The sequence below is a fragment of the Xyrauchen texanus genome, chromosome 35, assembly GCF_025860055.1.
Source record: "Xyrauchen texanus isolate HMW12.3.18 chromosome 35, RBS_HiC_50CHRs, whole genome shotgun sequence".
In the NCBI taxonomy this organism is placed as follows: domain Eukaryota; kingdom Metazoa; phylum Chordata; class Actinopteri; order Cypriniformes; family Catostomidae; genus Xyrauchen; species Xyrauchen texanus.
In genome coordinates this window covers 18254569-18270393 of record NC_068310.1, presented here as the reverse complement: position 1 = coordinate 18270393, position 15825 = coordinate 18254569, and the positions used below count along the sequence as shown (strand labels likewise).

The following is a 15825-nucleotide window of genomic DNA, read 5'->3' as shown; positions in this document are numbered from 1 at the left end:
GGATTTACCCGGCAAAAAGCGTCCCGTTATTCTCCCCAGATCGTTCTCCATCGCCAGCGGCGCCTGCCTCAATCCCGTAGGAAGGAGGCGAGGCGCGGGGGGCGGCTGAGATGGCACTCTCTCACTACAAGAGAAAGCAGAGATCGCAACGCTGCCGCGGCTATGTTCTCACACTGAAAACATAACCCATTGGATAGAATGCTCATCCCGAGCTCGGATAGAAACAAGCAAGCGTGCCGGGGAGGCGGGGGGTTTCGAGGGGGTTTCGAGGGGGTTCACCCGGCGAAACGGAGCCCGTCATTGTCCCCAGATCGTTTTCATCGCCACGGCGCCTGCCTCAATCCCGTGGGAAGGAGGCGAGGCGCGGGGGGCGGCTGAAGCGGCTTTCTCTCACTACAAGAGAAAGCCTACGACCGCAATGCTGTCATGGCTATGTTCTCGCACTGAAAACATAGACCATTCATAAAAACGCTACCTGCGTGTGATCGCAACCCAGGAATGCAAGGCAGTTTTTATGACCGTCAGAGGTGGGGAGACATCAACCACATCCAGAAACTACACAGGGCGGAAATATCGTCTTTAAAAGACGGCGTCCTGAGAAGGGCGTTCAACGCCGCTGTGTTTTGCTCTTTAGAGCGAAATTACTCTTTTAGAATAACTCTTTCGAGTTGTCTGCGCTGTCGAGCGCCCAGGGACAAGAATGCACAGCCGTGCACGAAGGAGAAAGCAGCTGTTATGCGCCGTCAGATCCAACAGCATGCAGAGTGTCAGAGGATTAACCAGGAACTTGGTGTGTAACTCGCAGCAGAGTTCATGCACGACCATCGGCTCCGAAGAAATTTTCTGAATGAACTCCCGTATTTGCGCCGCTTAATACCCGTATGTCCGGGGGCGGGACATGCAAATACTGGTTGCCAACTCTCATTGGCCTTTTTTCATAGTCCAGAGGTGAATATCGGCACTCAAGAGAGACCCCTAGTGTCGCTTCTCTGACACAACGTGGAGAGAGCGACAGAAGGGGAACAGCAGCATTTCCTGTTGCCTTAAGGTAGAATGAAAATTTGCCTTTGAATTGTTGAAATAGATTTCTCTTCCTGGACAGTCTGTGGAATCTAGATTGGATTTAGCATGGGATGGAGTTTTGCATGTTTAAAACAGTCTCAATTAAATATTTTTTACCATCGCTTTTAAATGTATGTGTAACGGGATCAATGTAAAGGAGGAGGCGAGAACCGGCTTTTCAATATAAATAATAGTTTAGTGATAAACTTAAAAGACAACATAAACACACACATGACGGACATGTCTGCTAACGATGTCTCTCTCCCGCACGATCCCCTGCTTTCAGCCTTTATCCCTCACGGAGGCATAATTAGCCTAATACGGGACTGGGTGTGTAGGATCACGACCCGGCCCCGCCCTCCGCCCTGCCACAGTATGTTATTAGTCTCTTGTGATGTTTGAACATTACTCTTTGAATTTAATGGACCATCATTTAGAGCAGCTTACATAGGTTTGTAATGGAACAACAGTGTAGCTTCCAGTACATACTCTCGTAATACAAGCCAGCACGGTAGACAGTATACAGCATGTTGCAAAATTAAAAAATGAATGTAATCTTCAAGAGTCAAACTAGTATATGATATGCTGTCATACTATCACCTCAAAACAGTCATAATGATAAAGGCATACTGTGTTTTCCTACACAGTATGTGTATCTTTTGATCTTCTAGTTGCCAAATTAGAGTTTTAGTAGCGCAACATGGAATAAGATTATAATGCTGCAAAGGATGACTGGGATGTGGATGAGGCCATTCAATTCATGATTAAACAGAGTCTTTTGGAGTAGATCACTCTGAATTGAATACACTAATAGTGTATGTCTATCTCTGTGTATAACTACAATATATACTGTAATCAAACACATTGCTGTCATGTCCAATAGTGATATATTAGACTGCATAGACCATGAGGACATTTTCACTGCCATATAGGCTAGTAAGAGTTGAATTCTCTTAGTGCTCAATATAAGAGCTGCAGAATGGTCTTGTATATGCATGTGTAATGTCAGTTAAAGAGGATCCTCTGAAGATCCTGGTGCAGTGTAAGGAGGCTCTGTCTAATGCAGACAGCAGGGGCTGAATCTCACTGCACAAAGCAGCAGTACAGCAGAAGAAGAGCATTCTGGAGATCACTTATGCAGGTATAGGACATGTTTTGTATTTGCATTATGATATGCATAATCTCACTAAGACAAAGATTTTTTGAAATTGTTTGTTAATAAGAATTCCATATTTAGCATCTCCTCAGGGTTCAGGGCAGTGCCATACTTTGAGAGGGGAGACTCCGTTGTTTCTTGCCATTGTTCACGGTCTTAGAGAGAATGCCACATTCCTGCAACAGAATGGCTGTGAGCCTGACAGCAAAAATGATGATGATGTTTCTGCATTAGTTGCAGGTGTGGAACACTGTGCTATTTTCAGCATGTACAGTTTGCTTAGTAAGCACACATTATTCACTTAAGATTAAAACTGCAAGACACTTTTTTAGACCACGAAATTTGCATGTGTTAATTCATGCAACTTTTTATAAATGACATGTTGTGCTTTGGTCAAGTATATTCCTTTATTATTAAGTTTGATGCCCAAGAGAAAGTTTTTTTTAAAAAGGTATAGTTTGTTTAAATTAAAAGTTTTGTAATGGTTTAATCACCCTCATGTTGTTAAAAACTTTCTTTCCGAATATTATATGTGTGGTTATTTTTTTCTTCATTCAATGAAAGTAAAAGTGATTGTTGGCCTAAGGCTAACATTATGCCTGACGTGTCATTTTGTGTTCCAAAAAGGAAAGAAAGTCATACAGGTTTGATAACAATATGAGAGAGAGAGAGAGTAAATTATGAAAGAATTTTCATTTTTGGGTGAACTATGCCTTTAAAGAAATAAAATCATAATTTACTCTCGCTGATACCATCCCAGATGTTTATTACTTTCTTTCTTCTGTGGAATATTTCAGCTCTATAAGTACGTACCATGCATGTGAATTGTGACCAAAACTTTAAAGCTCCAAAAAACACATAAAGGAAGCAATATTTTTCAATATTTAAATCACATTTTATATTTTATTAGTTAATTTGAAATGGTCCTGCAGTTTGACATTGTTTTTAGTACAAACTTTCCATGTAGTATCTCAATTAAAATAATATCTAAAAAGTTGCATCAATAATCATTACAAAAAAAAATGGTCAGTACTTTAAGATTGAAGAATTTCACAATAGAGAATATGTCAAAAGTGTCAACTAACTACATGTTATGGAGTTCATGTTTATATTTTATTCACTTTCAGGGGCTAGTGTGTGATCCAAGCCTAACTCTCCAAGTTCAGCCTCAGTTTTGTTTGATACAGCAGCCTCTGGAAAAGATTATATCATCTCACTGCTGCAGGAGTACAGAGCCGATCCCAACATCCCCACCCACACAGGCCATCTTCCCATCCACTGTATAGCCTAAAATGTCCACTGTATAGTGGACATTTTCTGAGTGACACACCACTGAAAACAATTTCTTAAAGGAATGTTCTGTGTTCAATACAAGTTAAGTACAATCGATAGCATTTGTGGCATAATGTTGATTACCACAAAAGTGTATTTTGTCCCTCCTTTTCTTTAAAAAAGATAACATCTTGGTTCCAGTATGGCACTTACAATAGTGAATGGGGGCCAATCTGCAAATGTTAAAATACACACTTTTTCAAAAGTATAGCCACAAGACATACATGTACAAATCGATCAAAAAAGTGATAAAATCACTTTCTAACCTTTCTAACGATGTTACAGCTCAAATAATACTCAAGTTTTAACAGAAGAATGAAAGCAAGTGCTTTTATAAAATTATAAGCTTCATATTTATGTTTTTAAACCCTCCATAATTTGGCCATATTCACTTTCATCTTCCCTGCACTCTATTGTAAGTGCCTCACTGTAACCTCAATGGTTTTTTTTAAAGAAAAGGAGAGTCAAGTCAAAATGAATTTTTGTGGTACTTAACTTCATGCCACAAATGCTGTCAATTGAGCTTAACTTGTATTGAACCCAGAATATTCCTTTAATGCATTATTTTTGTCTTTTTCCCCCGTAAAAATACCTAAATATCCTTAAAAGAAGATAAATCTATATGTGAGATTCAAAATTGCATTAAGTACCTGTAATCTTGAAATACATTTATTTGTCTAACCTAATTGTTAGAAGCTAATTGTTTTTTTTTCTTTTTCTTTTTTAAACATAAATCTAACAGTATTTAGTGAGGCCTTTATACTTAATGGAATAGTTAATCTGTCACAAGTTCACAAGTCTGTCATCATTTACTCACAGGTGAGTGTTACGGGTGTAAAGTTACGAATTATAAATACTCAGGTTACTGTAATTAAATCAAATTCAAATAAAATAAAATCACTTTATTGTCACACGACCATATGCACAAGTGCAGCAGTGGGTGAAAGTCTTGTGTGCAGTCTTCCGAGGAACATAGCAGTCATCACAGTGACGAGACATATACCAATTTACATATCTAATATCCAATATACACATAATTACACAGCACAATAATAACATAAAATGTACAGTAAACAATACACACAATATAAAATAAACATACACATACACATAATAAAGAATACACATACAATAAAAAAAAGTATATAAAGTGTTTAAAATATTTTACAGTAGGTTGTATTGTAAAGAGAATATAATTTATGACAGTCCAGTGTAAGATTAATAAAGTGCAGTGCTGATGTATATTGATCGTGAGAGATCAAGTGTTCAAAAGTCGGATTGCTTGGGGGAAGAAACTGTCATGAAGTCGGCTGGTGAGTAAGTAGCTTTTCCCAGGAATTGTACTTTTTAAGTACTTTAAAAATGTTATACTTTTACTTGAGTACATTTTAAATACTGTAACTATTTTTACTTTGCTATTTTTCCTCCATCTGTGTGCTACTTCCCTCTCCTGATTTAATTTGTATCCATCAATGTGATTGGCTACAAGAGTCTTGTGACTCCTGGCAAATTAAATAACACACACAAAAAAACTTGAATGGCAGCTGTAGATTTGGTGCCAATTTAACTGCTGTTAATCACGGATGTGGAGCATGCCTCAAATGCAGTTCAACAACTGAACATCCCATATGGCAAGCTGTTTTGTCATTTATTACTTAAAACTTAATAGTATCTATTTTATGTTACTAGTACTTATTTTTTTGTGACTAGTACTTATTCAATAGGCACTAGTACTTATTCAATAGATACTAGTATGTATTAATTAGATACTATAAATTATGTATTAGATACTTGTAATTATTCAATATATACTAGTACTTGTTCAATAGATACTAGTACTTCTTTATTAAACACTATTACTAATTCATTAGATACTGGTACTTATTCAATAGATACTGTACTAGTACTTCATCACTAGACACTAGTACTTATTCAATAGGTATTAGTACTTATTCATTAGGTACTAGTACTTATTCAGGAGATACTTATTCAATAGATCCTAATACTTATTCATTAGGTACTAGTACTTATTCATTAGGTACTAGTACTTATTCATTAGATCCTAGTACTTATTCATTAGGTACTAGTACTTATTCATTAGGTATTAGTACTTATTCATTAGGTACTAGTACTTATTCAATAGATCCTAGTACTTATTCATTAGGTACTAGTACTTATTCATTAGGTATCAGTACTTATTCATTAGGTACTAGTACTTATTAATTAGATCCTAGTACTTATTCATTAGGTACTAGTACTTATTCAAGAGATACTTATTCAATAGATACTAGTACTTATTCATTAGGTACTAGTACTTATTCATTAGGTACTAGTACTTATTCATTAGATCCTAGTACTTATTCATTAGGTTCTAGTACTTATTCATTAGATCCTAGTATTTATTCATTAGGTACTAGTACTTATTCATTAGATCCTAGTACTTATTCATTAGGTACTAGTACTTGTTCATTAGATCCTAGTACGTATTCATTAGGTACTAGTACTTATTCATTAGGTACTAGTACTTATTCAAGAGATACTTATTCAGTAGATACTAGTACTTATTCATTAGGTACTAGTACTTATTCATTAGGTACTAGTACTTATTCATTAGATCCTAGTACTTATTCATTAGGTACTAGTACTTATTCATTAGATCCTAGTATTTATTCATTAGGTACTAGTACTTATTCATTAGATCCTAGTACTTATTCATTAGGTACTAGTACTTGTTCATTAGATCCTAGTACGTATTCATTACGTACTAGTACTTATTCATTAGATCCTAGTACGTATTCATTAGGTACTAGTACTTATTCATTAGGTACTAGTACTTATTCAACAGATACTTATTCAATAGATACTAGTACTTATTCAGGAGATACTTATTCAATAGATCCTAATACTTATTCATTAGGTACTAGTACTTATTCATTAGGTACTAGTACTTATTCATTAGATCCTAGTACTTATTCATTAGGTACTAGTACTTATTCATTAGGTATTAGTACTTATTCATTAGGTATTAGTACTTATTCATTAGGTACTAGTACTTATTCAATAGATCCTAGTACTTATTCATTAGGTACTAGTACTTATTCAAGAGATACTTATTGAATATATACTAGTACTTATTCATTAGGTACTAGTACTTATTCATTAGGTACTAGTACTTATTCATTAGATCCTAGTATTTATTCACTAGGTACTAGTACTTATTCATTAGATCCTAGTACTTATTCATTAGGTACTAGTACTTATTCATTAGGTACTAGTACTTGTTCATTAGATCCTAGTACGTATTCATTAGGTACTAGTACTTATTCATTAGATCCTAGTACGTATTCATTAGGTACTAGTACTTATTCATTAGGTACTAGTACTTATTCAACAGATACTTATTCAATAGATACTAGTACTTATTCATTAGATGTTATTTCTTATTCATAAGATACTAGTACTTATTCTGAATGTTACTATTACGATTTTTATTTTAATAGTAAGATTTTTTTTTAAACAATTGTTACTACTAAGATATGAAATGTTATTAGTAACAATATGAAAAACACTTTGAAAAATGGCACTAGTAGGAAAATGGCACTTAGTTACTACTAAGATATGAAAAATGGCACTAGTATCTAATAAATAAGTAATAGTATCTAAATATAAATTACTAGTACCTAATGAATAAGTTCTAGTATCTAATAAATAAGCATGGGAATACATATTAGTCAGAAGAGAACAGTTGATATCAAAAACAGAATAAGTACTAGTATCTTAAATTTGGAGATATCTCCAACAACAAAAGGAACTAGTAAGAATGTGAATGGTGATATCTTCATTCAAACTGATCATTGCATAAACATGAGAACCTTTCAGCTATTAACATATTCGTGGTATTTTACTTGGATTTACTTGGAAGCCGTTCCTCCGCTTCCAGGTGGGGTGGATGATAGTGGCGAGAACTCTACTATGGCGTATCCCTACTTCTTCCCGGGTCTTCAGCACCAATGTAAAGGGTGAAGATTTGTTTTTTGTTTTTATGAAGCAGATTTAGACCCAAGATTAGTGTATGTTAACATTAAAGTATCTACTAATACAATACTGAACTTAGAATAGAATAGTACCAAGAATGTTTTACGTACTTGCAGTTGTATAGGCCTACTTCATTATGAACTGAGTGCAACAGCAAGTGCTGACTGACTGCATATAAGTCAAAGAGGTACTGACGCATATAGGCAGATTTGTTTTCCTCCTAGGAATGATCCGAGGTCAGACAGAGTGTAAAAAACTATTGATTCATGAATCAAAAAAGAAAAGATTATGAACACATGTAGGAAGAAGCATTCTCCTCAGAAAAAGATGTTGGTCCCATGTTTATATACAGTCATAGTAGTTTGCTGTAATTAGTTTGTTGCTGTAATCATCAGATAAAGTATAATTTACTGTAATGTATTGCACATAATCTTTAAAGTCATCATGGATTAAGACAATCTACAATAGAAATATAAACCAACTGACTATAATTGCCTCTTATAATTGTATTAGCCATGTATTGTATTACTGAATTGTGTGTGAGATATATAGAAAAAAAATGACTCTTTTTCATTTAATTTATTTATTTCATTATGCTGCTCAGCAGTTCTGTAAAGTCTATGCCATTAATTGTCCATTCAGCAATGTTGATGTTTCAGTTGTCTATCACTAGGTGTCAGTAGGCACAATGGGTGTCAAGTGATCCTTCCCTTTTAAGAAAGAGAGTGACTTTGCATTTATATTCAACATAATATTTGCATAGAATGGAAATGTGCTCTAGAAATAGTACTACCTAAGTTCTGGATATCTGTAGGCTAAATAGTTACTAAACATTGAAATTAAGTATCTATTTATTAGAATAGGAAAATTTAAATAGATACTAGTCACTATTAGAATAACTACTAGTATCTAATGAAAAAGTTCTAGTATCTAATGGAATCGGGTCTTGAATGGTAATCTGGCATACCGGGCATTGCCCCAGTGGGCCGACACACTTTGGGGCCAATCAGGGGCAGACTGGCCATCGGGAGAACCGAGTGGGCCGGTGGGTTGGCGGCAAAATGGGCCAAATGGGCCGTGATAAGCTAAACTGAGCCACGTGTTATGCAGAACGGACCACAAAAAAAAAAAAAAAAAAAAAAGGCACCAGCCTTTGTAAAATCCCAGGCCGATTTCTCTTCCCAGTCCAGCCTTGAATGCAGTCCTGGTTCTAGAATCAAATCTCTGAGGGTGCTTCTGAAAATATCGAGGGTGCTCACTAATGTGTAAATAAATATGTAGGAAATGGCTCCTTATCTTCAACAATCTGAAAATAGTGCCACCAAACATGGTATTATCCACTGGGAAGTTTATGTTTTTTTACACATCACCAGAAACGCATCACCCGAGATTCAGCAAAAAATAAAATCAATCATTTCAAAACATTATCCAACACCATTTCAGAAATGCACTGACTTGGTATAACTATGTTATAGCATAAATCTATGAAAATGAAGAATAGTATTTTTGAATGAAGACAGATTTTTCCATTTGTCTTATGATGTTGGCTGTTACAACAAACATGTGCTGAAATTTGAAAAAGAGTAAAGTGCTTGCTAGCTTTTATAACAGAAAACTTCAAAGGAGGAGACATCAAAATATGTACAGTTTATGGAAAATAATTAGTTATGTGGAAGGATGCAAAGTATGCCTGTCAATAGGGGCCATGGACTAGGGGACACATCACCTAAATTGGAGAGAAATAAAGATGAAAGGTTAAGTGCCTAATCTATCTTATCTAGCAGTACAGAATCAGGTATGATTTTAAATAAACTAGTCATTCTCCATGAAATAGTATTGCATGTTACATAAATAACTGACAAATGGCACAGAAATGTACAGTTAACATTCGTCATATAAGTCAACAACAAAAAGCTTTTTCTTACCATCATTCAGAACAGCTGCAGCCTCCTAGATCGACTAGGGTATTTTTCTAAGCACATCACCTTTAAGGGCTCTTCCTCACCTAGGTCACTCGGCAGCACTTAATAGGGTTTGTCGCCCGGGTGTGCAAGTTGTATCAGGCGGTGCGAGAGAGGTTGTAGGAAATCGGTAGGTGGTGTTGTTTGATAGCTTAATCGATGAGCATCTTGCATAGTGGTGGTTTGGGCTTTATTTAGCCAATTTCTTATATCCATAATAAGAATTATTCATCGTGCAACATGGATGATGAATATTTTAATGCTACTGTAAAACCCAGTCTCACAAAGTCAGTTAACGAGTTTCCTGAGCGGGACGCACCTAACAGTCGAGTGGAAAAATTAAAGAGATACGCACACTTATGCCCGTCACACTTGCAAACTGATGAGGACACGTATCAAATGGTATTATATATGGATAACAAGTGGATATCGGAGACATGGAAGCATGATGAAATTAAGATTCGGATCGGATTTGAAAGATATGAAAGTGTGTGCATCTGTCTGTGTGTCTATTGGCGGTGAAATCTGGTTTGCATATACGCTATTAATAATTTCATCTGAGGGTGCTTTTATATTTGTTTGAGGGTGCTTAGCACGCTCAAGCACCCCCGTAGAACCGGGCCTGCTTGAATGGAATAGTTACTAGTCACTAAAAAATAAGTACTAGTAACATAAAAACAAGTATACTATAGTAAGTTTTAAGGAATACATGTCAAAATGGCTTGCCATAGATATCAGCGGTAAATCTGCCTTTAATTTGAAGAAACATATCGAGGATTAATATCTGCTTATTAGTTTCTTTGAGTAATTTAGCTATCTATCACTGATATTATTGGGTTGCTGTAAGAGATTAATGCAATGTTATAGGGCTGGGCGATTAAACGATCGCGATTTTTATCGGGGAAATGAGATGTCCTCGATAGCCTATCGATGATAAACCTTTGAATAATTTTCTATACTTAGCATCTGTTCTACATCTAGACCAGGGCTGTTCATTACATCGACCACGGTAGCAAGACAACCACTGGTTGGTTGATCTAGAATAGATCAAATATAAAAGATTGACTTTTTATTTCCTGGCGTCTGTAACTGCTCTGCGCTGCGCTTTACATGTGTGTGTGTTCCGAGAGCGCTATAGCGGTTATGCGCCGAAACGATCAAATAAACTTCATAATCCAGCCAATGCCCGTTTTAGCGAGGCATTAATGTCAACACAGCAGGATATGTCTAAAGTGAACATAAACAGTTGAACAAAAAGTGGATTTGTATCAAAATGTCGGACTTGAAGTGTAAGCCTCACTGTCTAATATGTAATTATAAGGCTATTATAAAACAACAATAACAATAAAACTTCTCACTACTTCTGGCTGAATAACTTGTAGCTTTAAAGTGTTAATGCAATACAATAAAACAGTGACCTTTTTAATAATATTTTGTAATTATTTTGTTAGTTTTTTAAATAATACCGACTCCTGATGTAGAGAGTGTGTTCATTTGTATAATAAATTACTAGGAAAGTAGAGATGATAAAATAATTTATCATAAATTATTTTATCATCACAAATCATACATCACAAATATTTCTTGGCTTAAAAGATTCATTAACTAAATCAATGTGAAACATAGTATCTCAAAAGGACAATTTGGCCCCCCATGTGCTACTTAAAGGGATAGTTCACCCAAAATGAAATTTCTCTCATCATTTACTCATCCTCATGCCATCCCAGATGTGTTTGACTTTCTTTCTTCTGCAGAACACAAACAATGATTTTTAGAAGAATTTTTCAGCTCTGTAGGTCCATACAATGCAAATGAATGGGTGCCAAAATTGTGACGCTCCAAAAAGCACATAAAGGCAGCATAAAAACAATCCATATGACTCCAGTGGTTAAATCCATGTCTTCAGAAGCAGTGTTGGGTAATGTTACTTTTACCCAACACTGGGTAAAAGTAACATTTTTACTTGGGAATGTGAATCACAAAAAACGTGAAAGTGAAAGGTAAAGTGGAGATTGACTGAGCAGGAAGATGACTTTAAAGTAAAAATGTACATAAATATTGATCTGTTTCTCATCCAACCTATCATATCGCTTCTGAAGACATGGATTAAAAATTTTGGCACTCATTCCCTTTTGGGTGAATTATTTCTTTAAAGCCTGATGTGGCCCTTTTACCAAACAACTTTTCCCACCCCTGCTCTACCCCATCTGTTGTGCCCGATGACGCTCCAATTGACCCTGCTTTTTAGCATTTTTTTGCATTCTTGCATTGTTTTGAACATGTTTATGCACAACAATAACTTGCTCTGTCGGCATTAAGGTTAATTTAGACCCTACACATAAACTGATTTTAATGTAATTACAACATTATGATTTAAAATAAAATAAATAAAATGGAGGTCAGTTTATTGAAAATAACTTTTTCATCTTTTAAATTCTGTCATCATGTCACCCTTTTATTTTTTTGGAATCAGATTCATGTAGTGTTTGTCATAGATAGGTGATGGATTTTAAAAGTTGGCAGTCAGAAATACCTATAAAATACATACATTTTGTATTCTTTCTGGCAAACTGCCATAAAAGGGAATGTAAATTACAGTGTGCATGCTACATTTTGAAATTACAGCATAGTGTTCATCACATTCGCAACCCAATACTCACTACTCATGTATACTTTTAAATAAGCTACTCTTTTAATCTTTCTTGAGTAGTTTTTAGGACAGGTACTTTTACTATACTCACACTACATTTTGGGGAAGTAACAGTACTTTTACTTGAGTATGATTTTTCAGTACTCTTTCCAACCCTGCTCACCGTCCTGTTGCTCTAAACCCATATGGCTTCCTTTCTTCTGTGGAACACAAAAGGAGGAAGTTCAGTTAGCTGATATCAATACAATGGCAGTTGATAGTGACTCACATTACAGCTTATAAAAAGACCAAAAAAACCCAAAATGATAATAGTAGCCCATGTGACTCATGCGTCACATTCAAAGTCTTCCGAAGGCATAAGAAGAAGGTTTTAGCAAGAGACAATCTGAAATGTAAGTTATTTTACAGTGAAACTGGACATCATAGCTTCATTGCTCACCTTTGTATGTAAATGAATAGGCCTACACGAGACAAGGTCATTTTCAATGGCTCGTGCTAAGACTTTGTAAAGGACAAAAACAATGCAAGTTGAACACATGCGTGAACACATGAATGTGGTTCTATCATACACTCATGAACACTCAAAGGAGAGCCGTGAAAGAATTTCACTGAAAAATAACTACAATTTTCTCCCCAAAACCTATCATATGTTTTCAGAAGACTTGGAATAAGACGCACTAGTCACATGGACATACTTTTAGGACTCTTTTGCATCCTCCACTGCAGTTGAATTAAAATCAGCGAATAGAACGTTCTTAAAAAATTCCTCCTTTTGTGTTCGGCAGAAGAAAAAAGTACAATAGGTTTGAAATGATGCAAGTCATTATTTTTAGGTTAATATTGTTTTCAGAAAATTAAAAATTGCAGTTGAAAAAATTATAGATATGCTTATTATAGATATGAGTCATTTGTGGGGAAAACACTTATAATGCAAATACTGTTAAGTCACTGAACGAGAATGTGAATAAATGCTTTTGGTGAACGAATTCAAAAGACTCAAGATACGAGTTAATGACAGAAAGAGAAACATCAACTGGAGTTAATTTACTCCACTAAATAAATGTGACATTTTTTGTAGTAGTAGGTTTTTTGGTGTTAAATATAACTTAAAACTAGAAGTTGCAAAGATGAACTAGAATAAGCTAAATGATTTATTAATATTCTATAATGTTTGTTAATAAATGGAGAACAAACCAACAAAAAAGGGATGAGTGGGACAGATGAAATGTGTTGCCATTTAATAGACAGTTATTATTATATATGCATTATATTATTATTCTATTTCCTTCAAGCAGTTATGGTTATTTTTATAACTTTATAAATGTTTGTTGTAGAAATTATGATTCTCTGAATGAACATTATCTGGCTAGCTTGAATGATGTTTACATTTACATTTATGCATTTTGTAGACATTTTTATCCAAAGTCACTTATGACAGAGTGTAATACATTAAATGTACACATATAAAAAGGGGCAGTCCCCCTAAGATTACAATACTAGAATTGCCCCTGGTTGATACAAATCTGTGTTTCAAGTCTTATGCTCTTTTGTCGCTATTGAAACAATCCTATATCCACCCCTCCTCTGCTTTCACAGAGCACTGGAGCAACTGATCCCAGTGACTATAAAGGCAGTTATAAAAGAGTGGTATGAGTCCGTAACACTCCGCAGCAGCACATGGTCACTCTCAGTGCCTGGAGCTGCTCCTAAGCTTCATACTGCATCAAAAAGTGCACAGGAACTTATGACTGTTCTTTGCCATTTCAAACAGTGATGTGCAACCACCACGGCTGCTTCTGGAGTCTGGGGCCATGCTCAACCAGGACCCTGTCATCTGCCTGCAGGTGGCCATGTGGCTGGGCAAATATGAGCTCATTAAAACTCTGCTGCGGTACAGTGCCAACGTCAACTACTACCCTTGTGTCAACACACTTCCCTTCTACCCTGCAGCACGCATTAAAGGATGAGGTGATGATGAACACTGCTTTGACTGTCTTTATGGACAGGCCTCTCATGTGCATGAGGACTATGAGGGCTGGAGCACTTCTGTTATTAAAGATGTGGTGGTCAGACCAATTGCTTTCCATTTCTGAGCTCTGCAAATAGATTAGAAAAGTATAAACATGAATGTATATATTTTAAGGGGTATTATCTGATATTTTAGAAGGAATAAATCACCCCAAAATGATAATTCTGTTTTAATGTACTCATCCTCATGTGGTTCAAAACCCATATGACTTAGTTTCTTCTGGGGTACACAAAAGGATATATTTTAAAGAATTTTGCAATCCCAGATTTCCATACAAGTTGATAGTGAACAAGCCTTTCTCATGCACTCATGAATGTGCACAGGAGAACTATGTCAGAAGTCAAGATCTTCACTGTAAAATTACTTACATTTTAGTTTGTTTTTCAACCAAACCCTATCGTATGCCCCAGAAAACTTGGAAAATGATGCACAAGCTACATGGACTACTTTTATGCAATTTTGGGTGCTTTTTAAGCTTTAAAGTGAGTCGCTATCAACTGCTCTGTATGGAAATCAAGGCTTCTGTGTAAATTTATATTGTAAGTAAATTTGATGTACAGATCTCAACTTTTCAGTGTTAGACTTACTGTAAGAGATTAGTTGTCTGATTGAAAGAAAGCGCATTCCAGAACGCTTCATTAAACCTAGAATTTTCTGCTCTCCAGAAAATACTTGAAGCCTGAAGTACCTCTGCAGACTGAAGATCCGTGAATGTGTGGGTCGCTTGCGACTGAGAGCTCCCATTTTCATCAGTTTCCTGCCTCTGCCCCCCTGTCTCAAAGACTATATTCACTTCAAAGAGTATGACATTTACAATAGAGGGAGAATAAAAGAACAAGAGTAAAACCAAGCGAATATTTCTCTGAATATAATATAAATTCATGGATTTATGTTTTTATAAAATGAATGCAGTCTTTTTTATTTTACAATTTTTTTTTCTTTTGAAGAATATAAAAATATTGCTTTGTAAAATATCCATTCATTTTCACAATTTGATGTTAATGTTTTGTCAGTTATGTCCAGATAGTGGAGTTAAAAAAAACTGAGACCACTAGTGAAAATTCTTCCATTTTGCATTGTTTTCTAATTTCTAATTATTATATATTTTTTGTAATGACAAATTATCTTATCAGCACAACAATATGAGTGAATAATTTATTGAAAAATATTAACATTATTTATTTTGTATTTTAGTATGTTTTGCATTGATGACATCATGCACTCAGCATGGACTACACAAATTTGTACAAAATGTGATGTTTTCCCAATGTGATTTGAGAATGTTACAAAGAGAATCTTTTGTGCTTGGAAGGAAATATGGAAGGAAATATGACCTTTTAAAAGGAGTTCTCGTGGTTAATGTCACAAATTTGCTTACATTTGATTAGTGACCTAGAAATAGGTATGAGGAGCGGTGTAGGCCATAATTGTTGAAAAGCCTCTTACAAACACTAGTGAAATTAATGCACCGATATAAACATCAGTGAAATTCATTCATATGCATTATTGAAAAGCTTCTTATAAACACTAGTGAAATGAAGATACTCATGTTCAAAACGGATTCTGTGGACTTAAAACGTTTCAAGGAACGAAAATGATT

General features: G+C 35.3%; 1 pseudogene; it reads left to right on the top strand.

Moving 5' to 3' along the window:
• Nucleotides 1-1762: 1762 nt before the first annotated feature.
• Nucleotides 1763-14289, top strand: LOC127628552 (ankyrin repeat and SOCS box protein 14-like; annotated as a pseudogene).
• Nucleotides 14290-15825: the final 1536 nt, after the last annotated feature.